The sequence below is a fragment of the Chaetodon auriga genome, chromosome 22 (assembly GCF_051107435.1).
Source record: "Chaetodon auriga isolate fChaAug3 chromosome 22, fChaAug3.hap1, whole genome shotgun sequence".
Classification (NCBI taxonomy): domain Eukaryota; kingdom Metazoa; phylum Chordata; class Actinopteri; order Chaetodontiformes; family Chaetodontidae; genus Chaetodon; species Chaetodon auriga.
Window position 1 is genome coordinate 1962603 of NC_135095.1, and position 17142 is coordinate 1979744.

The window sequence follows — 17142 nt, forward strand, 5'->3', positions numbered from 1 at the left end:
TAGAATGATATGTTGTTGCAGCCCTGTGGTTGCTTTTCAGTAACAGCCAAAAGAGTGATGGCACCTTACTGTGATGAGTTAGTCAGCTTTGCAGGATGCCAGTTAGAGAAAGTTTTGTGTCCCACAAGAAATTGTTATGAAATCTATGTTCAACATTTTTAATGATTATATTCTAAAAGATAAGTCAACTAATGAAAAGAAAAGAAAAGAAAAGAAAAGAAAGCTTTTGCAGGGGAGAGTTCCAAACACGCCTTTGTTTGATAATGTATGACCTGTTTTAGCTGAAGTAACAATTATGGAAAGATTGCAATGGTATTTAAATGGGATAGCTGAAACTTCCATGTCATCACGTCTAAGTAATGTGTGTACTTTGATGTTACCCCTGTAATGGACTTAATGAGCGTCAAAATGTTGAAAAATTGAAATTGTCTTCCGTGGAAGGGAACAGCAACGAGTTGCACTTCTTTTTTGATGGCTCTGCCACTGGGCTGAGCCTCGTGCATTTGTGAATATCAACAGCGCCCTCGGTCACACAAACACACACCAAACGCTCAGGGCTGAGCCAGGGAGCGCCTGGGAGGAGGTGCTAAGCTCCTGCCCTTCTTATGCGCAAGTCAAACGCTTGCACCACGGCGTGTGCGCACTGTTCCAGGGGGTGGCCTGGGCCAGCAAACGGTTGAACCTCATCGCTTCTCGGCCTTTTGGCTAAGATCAAGTGTAGTATCTGTTCTTATCAGTTTAATATCTGATATGTCCTCTATACGGGGACAACATATTAAATGGATTTTTAGCGCCGGGAGCTGAAAAAGGGGCTTGCTCCGTTCACTCCATGCATCGACCCGGTATTGCAGTGCCGCCGGGAACGGTGCACCTTCCTTCAGCCTTGTGCAAGAGCAAAAGCAAATCTGGACGCAGGCCGAGAGGGCCGTCGCTCGTCTTGACAGCGCATCAAGAGGCGAGGCTCAAAGCGGATGGCGCTCGTGGCATCGCAAGTCGGAGCGGCAGGAATTCAGCCTGTTGGCTGTTGACTGGGAACCCTGGCAGTCTCCTGCTCTCCCATCACTGTGTGTCTGCGGGGGAAGGGGGAAGGAGCAAAGGCGGGATGACGCCTGACAAAAATGCAGCCAGAGCTTGCAGTCGGGACAGTGCAACAAAGAGCGAGGCCTACCATGAGTGTAGTGACTGGGACGACACCAGTCTTGGCTGCCGTACAGGGGAGGGCCGTACTTACTCAGGTTTCTCTTCATATCGCACAAGTCTTTCGCCTTTTACTAAAGACTTCCGTGGAAAGGAACACCAATGAGTTGCACCTATTTTTGGATGGCTCTGCCACTTGGCTGAGCCTCGTTCATTTGTGAATATCAACAGCGCCCTCGGTCACACAAACACACGCACAAAGCGCTCAGGACTGAGCCACGGAGCGCCTGGGAGGAGGTGCCTCAGCGCCTGCCCTTCTTACGCGCAAGTCAAACGCTTGCACCACGCCGTGTGCGCGCTGCTCCAGGGGGTCGCCTGGGCCTGCAAACCGTTAGGGCTGCATGATTTGTGATAGTGGGGGACTGCGTACGCGCTCTCCTCTCATCATAGTGTTGAAGATAAGCAACGTGGTCATTGACTGTGACCTGAATTCATCAGCTTTTAGACTGACGTGTTGTTGCAGCCCTGTGTTTGCTTTGCCAGAGACGGAGACTGCATGCCAGGTCACTGTTTGTTATGTTTCTCATGGAAAAAACGGAAACAAATTGACGTCCAAAGTGGGCGTACCACGCGTCTTAGTCAAATGACGGAAGTTTTGAACCTTTCAGAAACAGACAAAAGAGTCAGGGCACCTGACTGTGATGTAAGTTAGTCAGCTTTGCAGGACGCCAGTCAACATCTTTTGAGTCAATGTGATTCTCAGCAACAACCAGTGAAGGTCAGCTAATGCTAAGGGCACCTGACTGTGAGATTCTGCCTTGTCCGTACCGTCACATAGGTTGCCGTGTCCAGGACTTAGCCGCCTGTCAGTGGCACCTTCAATTCATACTTACCTGGCAGGGGAGATACCATGATCAACAAGGTGGTTCACCCATGGCGAGGCGCATCCATTGCACTGAGGGATGTGCTGACCGGTGCGAATTCCCCACATGTGGGAATCTCGACTGCATAATTTGTGGTAGTGGGGGACTGCGTACACGCTCTCCCCTCATCATAGTGTTGAAGATAAGCAAAGTGGTCATCAGCAACTTAAATTCATCAGCTTTTAGAATGATATGTTGTTGCAGCCCTGTGGTTGCTTTTCAGTAACAGCCAAAAGAGTGATGGCACCTTACTGTGATGAGTTAGTCAGCTTTGCAGGATGCCAGTTAGAGAAAGTTTTGTGTCCCACAAGAAATTGTTATGAAATCTATGTTCAACATTTTTAATGATTATATTCTAAAAGATAAGTCAACTAATGAAAAGAAAAGAAAAGAAAAGAAAAGAAAGCTTTTGCAGGGGAGAGTTCCAAACACGCCTTTGTTTGATAATGTATGACCTGTTTTAGCTGAAGTAACAATTATGGAAAGATTGCAATGGTATTTAAATGGGATAGCTGAAACTTCCATGTCATCACATCTAAGTAATTTGTGTACTTTGATGTTACCCCTGTAATGGACTTAATGAGCGTCAAAATGTTGAAAAATTGAAATTGTCTTCCGTGGAAGGGAACAGCAACGAGTTGCACTTCTTTTTTGATGGCTCTGCCACTGGGCTGAGCCTCGTGCATTTGTGAATATCAACAGCGCCCTCGGTCACACAAACACACACCAAACGCTCAGGGCTGAGCCAGGGAGCGCCTGGGAGGAGGTGCTAAGCTCCTGCCCTTCTTATGCGCAAGTCAAGCGCTTGCACCACGGCGTGTGCGCACTGTTCCAGGGGGTGGCCTGGGCCAGCAAACGGTTGAACCTCATCGCTTCTCGGCCTTTTGGCTAAGATCAAGTGTAGTATCTGTTCTTATCAGTTTAATATCTGATATGTCCTCTATACGGGGACAACATATTAAATGGATTTTTAGCGCCGGGAGCTGAAAAAGGGGCTTGCTCCGTTCACTCCATGCATCGACCCGGTATTGCAGTGCCGCCGGGAACGGTGCACCTTCCTTCAGCCTTGTGCAAGAGCAAAAGCAAATCTGGACGCAGGCCCAGAGGGCCGTCGCTCGTCTTGACAGCGCATCAAGAGGCGAGGCTCAAAGCGGATGGCGCTCGTGGCATCGCAAGTCGGAGCGGCAGGAATTCAGCCTGTTGGCTGTTGACTGGGAACCCTGGCAGTCTCCTGCTCTCCCATCACTGTGTGTCTGCGGGGGAAGGGGGAAGGAGCAAAGGCGGGATGACGCCTGACAAAAATGCAGCCAGAGCTTGCAGTCGGGACAGTGCAACAAAGAGCGAGGCCTACCATGAGTGTAGTGACTGGGACGACACCAGTCTTGGCTGCCGTACAGGGGAGGGCCGTACTTACTCAGGTTTCTCTTCATATCGCACAAGTCTTTCGCCTTTTACTAAAGACTTCCGTGGAAAGGAACACCAATGAGTTGCACCTATTTTTGGATGGCTCTGCCACTTGGCTGAGCCTCGTTCATTTGTGAATATCAACAGCGCCCTCGGTCACACAAACACACGCACAAAGCGCTCAGGACTGAGCCACGGAGCGCCTGGGAGGAGGTGCCTCAGCGCCTGCCCTTCTTACGCGCAAGTCAAACGCTTGCACCACGCCGTGTGCGCGCTGCTCCAGGGGGTCGCCTGGGCCTGCAAACCGTTAGGGCTGCATGATTTGTGATAGTGGGGGACTGCGTACGCGCTCTCCTCTCATCATAGTGTTGAAGATAAGCAACGTGGTCATTGACTGTGACCTGAATTCATCAGCTTTTAGACTTACGTGTTGTTGCAGCCCTGTGTTTGCTTTGCCAGAGACGGAGACTGCATGCCAGGTCACTGTTTGTTATGTTTCTCATGGAAAAAACGGAAACAAATTGACGTCCAAAGTGGGCGTACCACGCGTCTTAGTCAAATGACGGAAGTTTTGAACCTTTCAGAAACAGACAAAAGAGTCAGGGCACCTGACTGTGATGTAAGTTAGTCAGCTTTGCAGGACGCCATTCAACATCTTTTGAGTCAATGTGATTCTCAGCAACAACCAGTGAAGGTCAGCTAATGCTAAGGGCACCTGACTGTGAGATTCTGCCTTGTCCGTACCGTCACATAGGTTGCCGTGTCCAGGACTTAGCCGCCTGTCAGTGGCACCTTCAATTCATACTTACCTGGCAGGGGAGATACCATGATCAACAAGGTGGTTCACCCATGGCGAGGCGCATCCATTGCACTGAGGGATGTGCTGACCGGTGCGAATTCCCCACATGTGGGAATCTCGACTGCATAATTTGTGGTAGTGGGGGACTGCGTACGCGCTCTCCCCTCATCATTGTGTTGAAGATAAGCAAAGTGGTCATCAGCAACTTAAATTCATCAGCTTTTAGAATGATATGTTGTTGCAGCCCTGTGGTTGCTTTTCAGAAACAGCCAAAAGAGTCAGGGCACCTTACTGTGATGAGTTAGTCAGCTTTGCAGGATGCCAGTTAGAGAAAATTTTGTGTCCCACAAGAAATTGTTATGAAATCTATGTTGAACATTTTTAATGATTATATTCTAAAAGATAAGTCAACTAATGAAAAGAAAAGAAAAGAAAAGAAAAGCAAAGAAAGCTTTTGCAGGGGAGAGTTCCAAACACGCCTTTGTTTGATAATGTATGACCTGTTTTAGCTGAAGTAACAATTATGGAAAGATTGCAATGGTATTTAAATGGGATAGCTGAAACTTCCATGTCATCACATCTAAGTAATTTGTGTACTTTGATGTTACCCCTGTAATGGACTTAATGAGCGTCAAAATGTTGAAAAATTGAAATTGTCTTCCGTGGAAGGGAACAGCAACGAGTTGCACTTCTTTTTTGATGGCTCTGCCACTGGGCTGAGCCTCGTGCATTTGTGAATATCAACAGCGCCCTCGGTCACACAAACACACACCAAACGCTCAGGGCTGAGCCAGGGAGCGCCTGGGAGGAGGTGCTAAGCTCCTGCCCTTCTTATGCGCAAGTCAAGCGCTTGCACCACGGCGTGTGCGCACTGTTCCAGGGGGTGGCCTGGGCCAGCAAACGGTTGAACCTCATCGCTTCTCGGCCTTTTGGCTAAGATCAAGTGTAGTATCTGTTCTTATCAGTTTAATATCTGATATGTCCTCTATACGGGGACAACATATTAAATGGATTTTTAGCGCCGGGAGCTGAAAAAGGGGCTTGCTCCGTTCACTCCATGCATCGACCCGGTATTGCAGTGCCGCCGGGAACGGTGCACCTTCCTTCAGCCTTGTGCAAGAGCAAAAGCAAATCTGGACGCAGGCCCAGAGGGCCGTCGCTCGTCTTGACAGCGCATCAAGAGGCGAGGCTCAAAGCGGATGGCGCTCGTGGCATCGCAAGTCGGAGCGGCAGGAATTCAGCCTGTTGGCTGTTGACTGGGAACCCTGGCAGTCTCCTGCTCTCCCATCACTGTGTGTCTGCGGGGGAAGGGGGAAGGAGCAAAGGCGGGATGACGCCTGACAAAAATGCAGCCAGAGCTTGCAGTCGGGACAGTGCAACAAAGAGCGAGGCCTACCATGAGTGTAGTGACTGGGACGACACCAGTCTTGGCTGCCGTACAGGGGAGGGCCGTACTTACTCAGGTTTCTCTTCATATCGCACAAGTCTTTCGCCTTTTACTAAAGACTTCCGTGGAAAGGAACACCAATGAGTTGCACCTATTTTTGGATGGCTCTGCCACTTGGCTGAGCCTCGTTCATTTGTGAATATCAACAGCGCCCTCGGTCACACAAACACACGCACAAAGCGCTCAGGACTGAGCCACGGAGCGCCTGGGAGGAGGTGCCTCAGCGCCTGCCCTTCTTACGCGCAAGTCAAACGCTTGCACCACGCCGTGTGCGCGCTGCTCCAGGGGGTCGCCTGGGCCTGCAAACCGTTAGGGCTGCATGATTTGTGATAGTGGGGGACTGCGTACGCGCTCTCCTCTCATCATAGTGTTGAAGATAAGCAACGTGGTCATTGACTGTGACCTGAATTCATCAGCTTTTAGACTTACGTGTTGTTGCAGCCCTGTGTTTGCTTTGCCAGAGACGGAGACTGCATGCCAGGTCACTGTTTGTTATGTTTCTCATGGAAAAAACGGAAACAAATTGACGTCCAAAGTGGGCGTACCACGCGTCTTAGTCAAATGACGGAAGTTTTGAACCTTTCAGAAACAGACAAAAGAGTCAGGGCACCTGACTGTGATGTAAGTTAGTCAGCTTTGCAGGACGCCATTCAACATCTTTTGAGTCAATGTGATTCTCAGCAACAACCAGTGAAGGTCAGCTAATGCTAAGGGCACCTGACTGTGAGATTCTGCCTTGTCCGTACCGTCACATAGGTTGCCGTGTCCAGGACTTAGCCGCCTGTCAGTGGCACCTTCAATTCATACTTACCTGGCAGGGGAGATACCATGATCAACAAGGTGGTTCACCCATGGCGAGGCGCATCCATTGCACTGAGGGATGTGCTGACCGGTGCGAATTCCCCACATGTGGGAATCTCGACTGCATAATTTGTGGTAGTGGGGGACTGCGTACGCGCTCTCCCCTCATCATTGTGTTGAAGATAAGCAAAGTGGTCATCAGCAACTTAAATTCATCAGCTTTTAGAATGATATGTTGTTGCAGCCCTGTGGTTGCTTTTCAGAAACAGCCAAAAGAGTCAGGGCACCTTACTGTGATGAGTTAGTCAGCTTTGCAGGATGCCAGTTAGAGAAAATTTTGTGTCCCACAAGAAATTGTTATGAAATCTATGTTGAACATTTTTAATGATTATATTCTAAAAGATAAGTCAACTAATGAAAAGAAAAGAAAAGAAAAGAAAAGCAAAGAAAGCTTTTGCAGGGGAGAGTTCCAAACACGCCTTTGTTTGATAATGTATGACCTGTTTTAGCTGAAGTAACAATTATGGAAAGATTGCAATGGTATTTAAATGGGATAGCTGAAACTTCCATGTCATCACGTCTAAGTAATGTGTGTACTTTGATGTTACCCCTGTAATGGACTTAATGAGCGTCAAAATGTTGAAAAATTGAAATTGTCTTCCGTGGAAGGGAACAGCAACGAGTTGCACTTCTTTTTTGATGGCTCTGCCACTGGGCTGAGCCTCGTGCATTTGTGAATATCAACAGCGCCCTCGGTCACACAAACACACACCAAACGCTCAGGGCTGAGCCAGGGAGCGCCTGGGAGGAGGTACTAAGCTCCTGCCCTTCTTATGCGCAAGTCAAACGCTTGCACCACGGCGTGTGCGCACTGTTCCAGGGGGTGGCCTGGGCCAGCAAACGGTTGAACCTCATCGCTTCTCGGCCTTTTGGCTAAGATCAAGTGTAGTATCTGTTCTTATCAGTTTAATATCTGATATGTTCTCTATACGGGGACAACATATTAAATGGATTTTTAGCGCCGGGAGCTGAAAAAGGGGCTTGCTCCGTTCACTCCATGCATCGACCCGGTATTGCAGTGCCACCGGGAACGGTGCACCTTCCTTCAGCCTTGTGCAAGAGCAAAAGCAAATGTGGACGCAGGCCGAGAGGGCCGTCGCTCGTCTGGACAGCACATCAAGAGGCGAGGCTCAAAGCGGATGGCGCTCGTGGCATCGCAAGTCGGAGCGGCAGGAATTCAGCCTGTTGGCTGTTGACTGGGAACCCTGGCAGTCTCCTGCTCTCCCATCACTGTGTGTCTGCGGGGGAAGGGGGAAGGAGCAAAGGCGGGATGACGCCTGACAAAAATGCAGCCAGAGCTTGCAGTCGGGACAGTGCAACAAAGAGCGAGGCCTACCATGAGTGTAGTGACTGGGACGACACCAGTCTTGGCTGCCGTACAGGGGAGGGCCGTACTTACTCAGGTTTCTCTTCATATCGCACAAGTCTTTCGCCTTTTACTAAAGACTTCCGTGGAAAGGAACACCAATGAGTTGCACCTATTTTTGGATGGCTCTGCCACTTGGCTGAGCCTCGTTCATTTGTGAATATCAACAGCGCCCTCGGTCACACAAACACACGCATAAAGCGCTCAGGGCTGAGCCACGGAGCGCCTGGGAGGAGGTGCCTCAGCGCCTGCCCTTCTTACGCGCAAGTCAAACGCTTGCACCACGCCGTGTGCGCGCTGCTCCAGGGGGTCGCCTGGGCCTGCAAACCGTTAGGGCTGCATGATTTGTGATAGTGGGGGACTGCGTACGTGCTCTCCTCTCATCATAGTGTTGAAGATAAGCAAAGTGGTCATTGACTGTGACCTGAATTCATCAGCTTTTAGACTGACGTGTTGTTGCAGCCCTGTGTTTGCTTTGCCAGAGACGGAGACTGCATGCCAGGTCACTGTTTGTTATGTTTCTCATGGAAAAAACGGAAACAAATTGACGTCCAAAGTGGGCGTACCACGCGTCTTAGTCAAATGACGGAAGTGTTTTGAACTTTTCAGAAACAGACAAAAGAGTCAGGGCACCTGACTGTGATGTAAGTTAGTCAGCTTTGCAGGACGCCAGTCAACATCTTTTGAGTCAATGTGATTCTCAGCAACAACCAGTGAAGGTCAGCTAATGCTAAGGGCACCTGACTGTGAGATTCTGCCTTGTCCGTACCGTCACATAGGTTGCCGTGTCCAGGACTTAGCCGCCTGTCAGTGGCACCTTCAATTCATACTTACCTGGCAGGGGAGATACCATGATCAACAAGGTGGTTCACCCATGGCGAGGCGCATCCATTGCACTGAGGGATGTGCTGACCGGTGCGAATTCCCCACATGTGGGAATCTCGACTGCATAATTTGTGGTAGTGGGGGACTGCGTACGCGCTCTCCCCTCATCATAGTGTTGAAGATAAGCAAAGTGGTCATCAGCAACTTAAATTCATCAGCTTTTAGAATGATATGTTGTTGCAGCCCTGTGGTTGCTTTTCAGTAACAGCCAAAAGAGTGATGGCACCTTACTGTGATGAGTTAGTCAGCTTTGCAGGATGCCAGTTAGAGAAAGTTTTGTGTCCCACAAGAAATTGTTATGAAATCTATGTTCAACATTTTTAATGATTATATTCTAAAAGATAAGTCAACTAATGAAAAGAAAAGAAAAGAAAAGAAAAGAAAAGAAAAGAAAAGAAAAGAAAGCTTTTGCAGGGGAGAGTTTCAAACACGCCTTTGTTTGATAATGTATGACCTGTTTTAGGTGAAGTAACAATTATGGAAAGATTGCAATGGTATTTAAATGGGATAGCTGAAACTTCCATGTCATCACGTCTAAGTAATTTGTGTACTTTGATGTTACCCCTGTAATGGACTTAATGAGCGTCAAAATGTTGAAAAATTGAAATTGTCTTCCGTGGAAGGGAACAGCAACGAGTTGCACTTCTTTTTTGATGGCTCTGCCACTGGGCTGAGCCTCGTGCATTTGTGAATATCAACAGCGCCCTCGGTCACACAAACACACACCAAACGCTCAGGGCTGAGCCAGGGAGCGCCTGGGAGGAGGTGCTAAGCTCCTGCCCTTCTTATGCGCAAGTCAAGTGCTTGCACCACGGCGTGTGCGCACTGTTCCAGGGGGTGGCCTGGGCCAGCAAACGGTTGAACCTCATCGCTTCTCGGCCTTTTGGCTAAGATCAAGTGTAGTATCTGTTCTTATCAGTTTAATATCTGATATGTCCTCTATACGGGGACAACATATTAAATGGATTTTTAGCGCCGGGAGCTGAAAAAGGGGCTTGCTCCGTTCACTCCATGCATCGACCCGGTATTGCAGTGCCGCCGGGAACGGTGCACCTTCCTTCAGCCTTGTGCAAGAGCAAAAGCAAATCTGGACGCAGGCCCAGAGGGCCGTCGCTCGTCTTGACAGCGCATCAAGAGGCGAGGCTCAAAGCGGATGGCGCTCGTGGCATCGCAAGTCGGAGCGGCAGGAATTCAGCCTGTTGGCTGTTGACTGGGAACCCTGGCAGTCTCCTGCTCTCCCATCACTGTGTGTCTGCGGGGGAAGGGGGAAGGAGCAAAGGCGGGATGACGCCTGACAAAAATGCAGCCAGAGCTTGCAGTCGGGACAGTGCAACAAAGAGCGAGGCCTACCATGAGTGTAGTGACTGGGACGACACCAGTCTTGGCTGCCGTACAGGGGAGGGCCGTACTTACTCAGGTTTCTCTTCATATCGCACAAGTCTTTCGCCTTTTACTAAAGACTTCCGTGGAAAGGAACACCAATGAGTTGCACCTATTTTTGGATGGCTCTGCCACTTGGCTGAGCCTCGTTCATTTGTGAATATCAACAGCGCCCTCGGTCACACAAACACATGCACAAAGCGCTCAGGACTGAGCCACGGAGCGCCTGGGAGGAGGTGCCTCAGCGCCTGCCCTTCTTACGCGCAAGTCAAACGCTTGCACCACGCCGTGTGCGCGCTGCTCCAGGGGGTCGCCTGGGCCTGCAAACCGTTAGGGCTGCATGATTTGTGATAGTGGGGGACTGCGTACGCGCTCTCCTCTCATCATAGTGTTGAAGATAAGCAAAGTGGTCATTGACTGTGACCTGAATTCATCAGCTTTTAGACTGACGTGTTGTTGCAGCCCTGTGTTTGCTTTGCCAGAGACGGAGACTGCATGCCAGGTCACTGTTTGTTATGTTTCTCATGGAAAAAACGGAAACAAATTGACGTCCAAAGTGGGCGTACCACGCGTCTTAGTCAAATGACGGAAGTGTTTTGAACCTTTCAGAAACAGACAAAAGAGTCAGGGCACCTGACTGTGATGTAAGTTAGTCAGCTTTGCAGGACGCCAGTCAACATCTTTTGAGTCAATGTGATTCTCAGCAACAACCAGTGAAGGTCAGCTAATGCTAAGGGCACCTGACTGTGAGATTCTGCCTTGTCCGTACCGTCACATAGGTTGCCGTGTCCAGGACTTAGCCGCCTGTCAGTGGCACCTTCAATTCATACTTACCTGGCAGGGGAGATACCATGATCAACAAGGTGGTTCACCCATGGCGAGGCGCATCCATTGCACTGAGGGATGTGCTGACCGGTGCGAATTCCCCACATGTGGGAATCTCGACTGCATAATTTGTGGTAGTGGGGGACTGCGTACGCGCTCTCCCTTCATCATAGTGTTGAAGATAAGCAAAGTGGTCATCAGCAACTTAAATTCATCAGCTTTTAGAATGATATGTTGTTGCAGCCCTGTGGTTGCTTTTCAGTAACAGCCAAAAGAGTGATGGCACCTTACTGTGATGAGTTAGTCAGCTTTGCAGGATGCCAATTAGAGAAAGTTTTGTGTCCCACAAGAAATTGTTATGAAATCTATGTTCAACATTTTTAATGATTATATTCTAAAAGATAAGTCAACTAATGAAAAGAAAAGAAAAGAAAAGAAAAGAAAGCTTTTGCAGGGGAGAGTTCCAAACACGCCTTTGTTTGATAATGTATGACCTGTTTTAGCTGAAGTAACAATTATGGAAAGATTGCAATGGTATTTAAATGGGATAGCTGAAACTTCCATGTCATCACGTCTAAGTAATGTGTGTACTTTGATGTTACCCCTGTAATGGACTTAATGAGCGTCAAAATGTTGAAAAATTGAAATTATCTTCCGTGGAAGGGAACAGCAACGAGTTGCACTTCTTTTTTGATGGCTCTGCCACTGGGCTGAGCCTCGTGCATTTGTGAATATCAACAGCGCCCTCGGTCACACAAACACACACCAAACGCTCAGGGCTGAGCCAGGGAGCGCCTGGGAGGAGGTGCTAAGCTCCTGCCCTTCTTATGCGCAAGTCAAACGCTTGCACCACGGCGTGTGCGCACTGTTCCAGGGGGTGGCCTGGGCCAGCAAACGGTTGAACCTCATCGCTTCTCGGCCTTTTGGCTAAGATCAAGTGTAGTATCTGTTCTTATCAGTTTAATATCTGATATGTCCTCTATACGGGGACAACATATTAAATGGATTTTTAGCGCCGGGAGCTGAAAAAGGGGCTTGCTCCGTTCACTCCATGCATCGACCCGGTATTGCAGTGCCGCCGGGAACGGTGCACCTTCCTTCAGCCTTGTGCAAGAGCAAAAGCAAATCTGGACGCAGGCCCAGAGGGCCGTCGCTCGTCTTGACAGCGCATCAAGAGGCGAGGCTCAAAGCGGATGGCGCTCGTGGCATCGCAAGTCGGAGCGGCAGGAATTCAGCCTGTTGGCTGTTGACTGGGAACCCTGGCAGTCTCCTGCTCTCCCATCACTGTGTGTCTGCGGGGGAAGGGGGAAGGAGCAAAGGCGGGATGACGCCTGACAAAAATGCAGCCAGAGCTTGCAGTCGGGACAGTGCAACAAAGAGCGAGGCCTACCATGAGTGTAGTGACTGGGACGACACCAGTCTTGGCTGCCGTACAGGGGAGGGCCGTACTTACTCAGGTTTCTCTTCATATCGCACAAGTCTTTCGCCTTTTACTAAAGACTTCCGTGGAAAGGAACACCAATGAGTTGCACCTATTTTTGGATGGCTCTGCCACTTGGCTGAGCCTCGTTCGTTTGTGAATATCAACAGCGCCCTCGGTCACACAAACACACGCTCAAAGCGCTCAGGACTGAGCCACGGAGCGCCTGGGAGGAGGTGCCTCAGCGCCTGCCCTTCTTACGCGCAAGTCAAACGCTTGCACCACGCCGTGTGCGCGCTGCTCCAGGGGGTCGCCTGGGCCTGCAAACCGTTAGGGCTGCATGATTTGTGATAGTGGGGGACTGCGTACGCGCTCTCCTCTCATCATAGTGTTGAAGATAAGCAAAGTGGTCATTGACTGTGACCTGAATTCATCAGCTTTTAGACTGACGTGTTGTTGCAGCCCTGTGTTTGCTTTGCCAGAGACGGAGACTGCATGCCAGGTCACTGTTTGTTATGTTTCTCATGGAAAAAACGGAAACAAATTGACGTCCAAAGTGGGCGTACCACGCGTCTTAGTCAAATGACGGAAGTGTTTTGAACTTTTCAGAAACAGACAAAAGAGTCAGGGCACCTGACTGTGATGTAAGTTAGTCAGCTTTGCAGGACGCCAGTCAACATCTTTTGAGTCAATGTGATTCTCAGCAACAACCAGTGAAGGTCAGCTAATGCTAAGGGCACCTGACTGTGAGATTCTGCCTTGTCCGTACCGTCACATAGGTTGCCGTGTCCAGGACTTAGCCGCCTGTCAGTGGCACCTTCAATTCATACTTACCTGGCAGGGGAGATACCATGATCAACAAGGTGGTTCACCCATGGCGAGGCGCATCCATTGCACTGAGGGATGTGCTGACCGGTGCGAATTCCCCACATGTGGGAATCTCGACTGCATAATTTGTGGTAGTGGGGGACTGCGTACGCGCTCTCCCCTCATCATAGTGTTGAAGATAAGCAAAGTGGTCATCAGCAACTTAAATTCATCAGCTTTTAGAATGATATGTTGTTGCAGCCCTGTGGTTGCTTTTCAGTAACAGCCAAAAGAGTGATGGCACCTTACTGTGATGAGTTAGTCAGCTTTGCAGGATGCCAGTTAGAGAAAGTTTTGTGTCCCACAAGAAATTGTTATGAAATCTATGTTCAACATTTTTAATGATTATATTCTAAAAGATAAGTCAACTAATGAAAAGAAAAGAAAAGAAAAGAAAAGAAAGCTTTTGCAGGGGAGAGTTCCAAACACGCCTTTGTTTGATAATGTATGACCTGTTTTAGCTGAAGTAACAATTATGGAAAGATTGCAATGGTATTTAAATGGGATAGCTGAAACTTCCATGTCATCACGTCTAAGTAATGTGTGTACTTTGATGTTACCCCTGTAATGGACTTAATGAGCGTCAAAATGTTGAAAAATTGAAATTATCTTCCGTGGAAGGGAACAGCAACGAGTTGCACTTCTTTTTTGATGGCTCTGCCACTGGGCTGAGCCTCGTGCATTTGTGAATATCAACAGCGCCCTCGGTCACACAAACACACACCAAACGCTCAGGGCTGAGCCAGGGAGCGCCTGGGAGGAGGTGCTAAGCTCCTGCCCTTCTTATGCGCAAGTCAAACGCTTGCACCACGGCGTGTGCGCACTGTTCCAGGGGGTGGCCTGGGCCAGCAAACGGTTGAACCTCATCGCTTCTCGGCCTTTTGGCTAAGATCAAGTGTAGTATCTGTTCTTATCAGTTTAATATCTGATATGTCCTCTATACGGGGACAACATATTAAATGGATTTTTAGCGCCGGGAGCTGAAAAAGGGGCTTGCTCCGTTCACTCCATGCATCGACCCGGTATTGCAGTGCCGCCGGGAACGGTGCACCTTCCTTCAGCCTTGTGCAAGAGCAAAAGCAAATCTGGACGCAGGCCCAGAGGGCCGTCGCTCGTCTTGACAGCGCATCAAGAGGCGAGGCTCAAAGCGGATGGCGCTCGTGGCATCGCAAGTCGGAGCGGCAGGAATTCAGCCTGTTGGCTGTTGACTGGGAACCCTGGCAGTCTCCTGCTCTCCCATCACTGTGTGTCTGCGGGGGAAGGGGGAAGGGGGAAGGAGCAAAGGCGGGATGACGCCTGACAAAAATGCAGCCAGAGCTTGCAGTCGGGACAGTGCAACAAAGAGCGAGGCCTACCATGAGTGTAGTGACTGGGACGACACCAGTCTTGGCTGCCGTACAGGGGAGGGCCGTACTTACTCAGGTTTCTCTTCATATCGCACAAGTCTTTCGCCTTTTACTAAAGACTTCCGTGGAAAGGAACACCAATGAGTTGCACCTATTTTTGGATGGCTCTGCCACTTGGCTGAGCCTCGTTTATTTGTGAATATCAACAGCGCCCTCGGTCACACAAACACACGCACAAAGCGCTCAGGACTGAGCCACGGAGCGCCTGGGAGGAGGTGCCTCAGCGCCTGCCCTTCTTACGCGCAAGTCAAACGCTTGCACCACGCCGTGTGCGCGCTGCTCCAGGGGGTCGCCTGGGCCTGCAAACCGTTAGGGCTGCATGATTTGTGATAGTGGGGGACTGCGTACGCGCTCTCCTCTCATCATAGTGTTGAAGATAAGCAAAGTGGTCATTGACTGTGACCTGAATTCATCAGCTTTTAGACTGACGTGTTGTTGCAGCCCTGTGTTTGCTTTGCCAGAGACGGAGACTGCATGCCAGGTCACTGTTTGTTATGTTTCTCATGGAAAAAACGGAAACAAATTGACGTCCAAAGTGGGCGTACCACGCGTCTTAGTCAAATGACGGAAGTGTTTTGAACCTTTCAGAAACAGACAAAAGAGTCAGGGCACCTGACTGTGATGTAAGTTAGTCAGCTTTGCAGGACGCCAGTCAACATCTTTTGAGTCAATGTGATTCTCAGCAATAACCAGTGAAGGTCAGCTAATGCTAAGGGCACCTGACTGTGAGATTCTGCCTTGTCCGTACCGTCACATAGGTTGCCGTGTCCAGGACTTAGCCGCCTGTCAGTGGCACCTTCAATTCATACTTACCTGGCAGGGGAGATACCATGATCAACAAGGTGGTTCACCCATGGCGAGGCGCATCCATTGCACTGAGGGATGTGCTGACCCGTGCGAATTCCCCACATGTGGGAATCTCGATTGCATAATTTGTGGTAGTGGGGGACTGCGTACGCGCTCTCCCCTCATCATAGTGTTGAAGATAAGCAAAGTGGTCATCAGCAACTTAAATTCATCAGCTTTTAGAATGATATGTTGTTGCAGCCCTGTGGTTGCTTTTCAGTAACAGCCAAAAGAGTGATGGCACCTTACTGTGATGAGTTAGTCAGCTTTGCAGGATGCCAGTTAGAGAAAGTTTTGTGTCCCACAAGAAATTGTTATGAAATCTATGTTCAACATTTTTAATGATTATATTCTAAAAGATAAGTCAACTAATGAAAAGAAAAGAAAAGAAAAGAAAAGAAAAGAAAAGAAAAGAAAAGAAAGCTTTTGCAGGGGAGAGTTCCAAACACGCCTTTGTTTGATAATGTATGACCTGTTTTAGGTGAAGTAACAATTATGGAAAGATTGCAATGGTATTTAAATGGGATAGCTGAAACTTCCATGTCATCACGTCTAAGTAATTTGTGTACTTTGATGTTACCCCTGTAATGGACTTAATGAGCGTCAAAATGTTGAAAAATTGAAATTGTCTTCCGTGGAAGGGAACAGCAACGAGTTGCACTTCTTTTTTGATGGCTCTGCCACTGGGCTGAGCCTCGTGCATTTGTGAATATCAACAGCGCCCTCGGTCACACAAACACACACCAAACGCTCAGGGCTGAGCCAGGGAGCGCCTGGGAGGAGGTGCTAAGCTCCTGCCCTTCTTATGCGCAAGTCAAACGCTTGCACCACGGCGTGTGCGCACTGTTCCAGGGGGTGGCCTGGGCCAGCAAACGGTTGAACCTCATCGCTTCTCGGCCTTTTGGCTAAGATCAAGTGTAGTATCTGTTCTTATCAGTTTAATATCTGATATGTCCTCTATACGGGGACAACATATTAAATGGATTTTTAGCGCCGGGAGCTGAAAAAGGGGCTTGCTCCGTTCACTCCATGCATCGACCCGGTATTGCAGTGCCGCCGGGAACGGTGCACCTTCCTTCAGCCTTGTGCAAGAGCAAAAGCAAATCTGGACGCAGGCCGAGAGGGCCGTCGCTCGTCTTGACAGCGCATCAAGAGGCGAGGCTCAAAGCGGATGGCGCTCGTGGCATCGCAAGTCGGAGCGGCAGGAATTCAGCCTGTTGGCTGTTGACTGGGAACCCTGGCAGTCTCCTGCTCTCCCATCACTGTGTGTCTGCGGGGGAAGGGGGAAGGAGCAAAGGCGGGATGACGCCTGACAAAAATGCAGCCAGAGCTTGCAGTCGGGACAGTGCAACAAAGAGCGAGGCCTACCATGAGTGTAGTGACTGGGACGACACCAGTCTTGGCTGCCGTACAGGGGAGGGCCGTACTTACTCAGGTTTCTCTTCATATCGCACAAGTCTTTCGCCTTTTACTAAAGACTTCCGTGGAAAGGAACACCAATGAGTTGCACCTATTTTTGGATGGCTCTGCCACTTGGCTGAGCCTCGTTCATTTGTGAATATCAACAGCGCCCTCG

At 49.4% G+C, this 17142-nt stretch overlaps 23 non-coding genes across 23 annotated transcripts; all 23 read left to right on the forward strand.

Annotated features, from left to right (window-relative positions):
- Positions 1 to 685: 685 nt before the first annotated feature.
- On the forward strand, positions 686 to 876 carry LOC143315364 (U2 spliceosomal RNA). The gene has a single exon (XR_013075939.1). It is a non-coding gene; the product is annotated as a U2 spliceosomal RNA (small nuclear RNA).
- Positions 877 to 1227: 351 nt separating this feature from the next.
- On the forward strand, positions 1228 to 1345 carry LOC143315471 (U5 spliceosomal RNA). The gene has a single exon (XR_013076044.1). It is a non-coding gene; the product is annotated as a U5 spliceosomal RNA (small nuclear RNA).
- A 677-nt stretch (positions 1346 to 2022) lies between these two features.
- On the forward strand, positions 2023 to 2187 carry LOC143315327 (U1 spliceosomal RNA). Its single transcript, XR_013075902.1, has one exon. It is a non-coding gene; the product is annotated as a U1 spliceosomal RNA (small nuclear RNA).
- A 741-nt stretch (positions 2188 to 2928) lies between these two features.
- LOC143315365 (U2 spliceosomal RNA) lies at positions 2929 to 3119 on the forward strand. Its single transcript, XR_013075940.1, has one exon. It is a non-coding gene; the product is annotated as a U2 spliceosomal RNA (small nuclear RNA).
- Positions 3120 to 3470: 351 nt separating this feature from the next.
- On the forward strand, positions 3471 to 3588 carry LOC143315472 (U5 spliceosomal RNA). Its single transcript, XR_013076045.1, has one exon. It is a non-coding gene; the product is annotated as a U5 spliceosomal RNA (small nuclear RNA).
- Positions 3589 to 4265: 677 nt separating this feature from the next.
- On the forward strand, positions 4266 to 4430 carry LOC143315306 (U1 spliceosomal RNA). Its single transcript, XR_013075881.1, has one exon. It is a non-coding gene; the product is annotated as a U1 spliceosomal RNA (small nuclear RNA).
- A 746-nt stretch (positions 4431 to 5176) lies between these two features.
- Positions 5177 to 5367, forward strand: LOC143315366 (U2 spliceosomal RNA). The gene has a single exon (XR_013075941.1). It is a non-coding gene; the product is annotated as a U2 spliceosomal RNA (small nuclear RNA).
- A 351-nt stretch (positions 5368 to 5718) lies between these two features.
- On the forward strand, positions 5719 to 5836 carry LOC143315474 (U5 spliceosomal RNA). The gene has a single exon (XR_013076046.1). It is a non-coding gene; the product is annotated as a U5 spliceosomal RNA (small nuclear RNA).
- A 677-nt stretch (positions 5837 to 6513) lies between these two features.
- LOC143315307 (U1 spliceosomal RNA) lies at positions 6514 to 6678 on the forward strand. Its single transcript, XR_013075882.1, has one exon. It is a non-coding gene; the product is annotated as a U1 spliceosomal RNA (small nuclear RNA).
- Positions 6679 to 7424: 746 nt separating this feature from the next.
- On the forward strand, positions 7425 to 7615 carry LOC143315450 (U2 spliceosomal RNA). The gene has a single exon (XR_013076024.1). It is a non-coding gene; the product is annotated as a U2 spliceosomal RNA (small nuclear RNA).
- Positions 7616 to 7966: 351 nt separating this feature from the next.
- Positions 7967 to 8084, forward strand: LOC143315475 (U5 spliceosomal RNA). The gene has a single exon (XR_013076047.1). It is a non-coding gene; the product is annotated as a U5 spliceosomal RNA (small nuclear RNA).
- Positions 8085 to 8763: 679 nt separating this feature from the next.
- Positions 8764 to 8928, forward strand: LOC143315309 (U1 spliceosomal RNA). The gene has a single exon (XR_013075884.1). It is a non-coding gene; the product is annotated as a U1 spliceosomal RNA (small nuclear RNA).
- A 761-nt stretch (positions 8929 to 9689) lies between these two features.
- On the forward strand, positions 9690 to 9880 carry LOC143315367 (U2 spliceosomal RNA). The gene has a single exon (XR_013075942.1). It is a non-coding gene; the product is annotated as a U2 spliceosomal RNA (small nuclear RNA).
- Positions 9881 to 10231: 351 nt separating this feature from the next.
- LOC143315476 (U5 spliceosomal RNA) lies at positions 10232 to 10349 on the forward strand. Its single transcript, XR_013076048.1, has one exon. It is a non-coding gene; the product is annotated as a U5 spliceosomal RNA (small nuclear RNA).
- A 679-nt stretch (positions 10350 to 11028) lies between these two features.
- Positions 11029 to 11193, forward strand: LOC143315322 (U1 spliceosomal RNA). Its single transcript, XR_013075897.1, has one exon. It is a non-coding gene; the product is annotated as a U1 spliceosomal RNA (small nuclear RNA).
- Positions 11194 to 11934: 741 nt separating this feature from the next.
- LOC143315368 (U2 spliceosomal RNA) lies at positions 11935 to 12125 on the forward strand. The gene has a single exon (XR_013075943.1). It is a non-coding gene; the product is annotated as a U2 spliceosomal RNA (small nuclear RNA).
- Positions 12126 to 12476: 351 nt separating this feature from the next.
- Positions 12477 to 12594, forward strand: LOC143315478 (U5 spliceosomal RNA). The gene has a single exon (XR_013076050.1). It is a non-coding gene; the product is annotated as a U5 spliceosomal RNA (small nuclear RNA).
- Positions 12595 to 13273: 679 nt separating this feature from the next.
- On the forward strand, positions 13274 to 13438 carry LOC143315310 (U1 spliceosomal RNA). The gene has a single exon (XR_013075885.1). It is a non-coding gene; the product is annotated as a U1 spliceosomal RNA (small nuclear RNA).
- A 741-nt stretch (positions 13439 to 14179) lies between these two features.
- Positions 14180 to 14370, forward strand: LOC143315369 (U2 spliceosomal RNA). Its single transcript, XR_013075944.1, has one exon. It is a non-coding gene; the product is annotated as a U2 spliceosomal RNA (small nuclear RNA).
- Positions 14371 to 14728: 358 nt separating this feature from the next.
- LOC143315479 (U5 spliceosomal RNA) lies at positions 14729 to 14846 on the forward strand. Its single transcript, XR_013076051.1, has one exon. It is a non-coding gene; the product is annotated as a U5 spliceosomal RNA (small nuclear RNA).
- A 679-nt stretch (positions 14847 to 15525) lies between these two features.
- LOC143315582 (U1 spliceosomal RNA) lies at positions 15526 to 15690 on the forward strand. The gene has a single exon (XR_013076152.1). It is a non-coding gene; the product is annotated as a U1 spliceosomal RNA (small nuclear RNA).
- A 761-nt stretch (positions 15691 to 16451) lies between these two features.
- LOC143315370 (U2 spliceosomal RNA) lies at positions 16452 to 16642 on the forward strand. Its single transcript, XR_013075945.1, has one exon. It is a non-coding gene; the product is annotated as a U2 spliceosomal RNA (small nuclear RNA).
- Positions 16643 to 16993: 351 nt separating this feature from the next.
- On the forward strand, positions 16994 to 17111 carry LOC143315480 (U5 spliceosomal RNA). Its single transcript, XR_013076052.1, has one exon. It is a non-coding gene; the product is annotated as a U5 spliceosomal RNA (small nuclear RNA).
- The last annotated feature ends 31 nt before the right edge of the window (positions 17112 to 17142 follow it).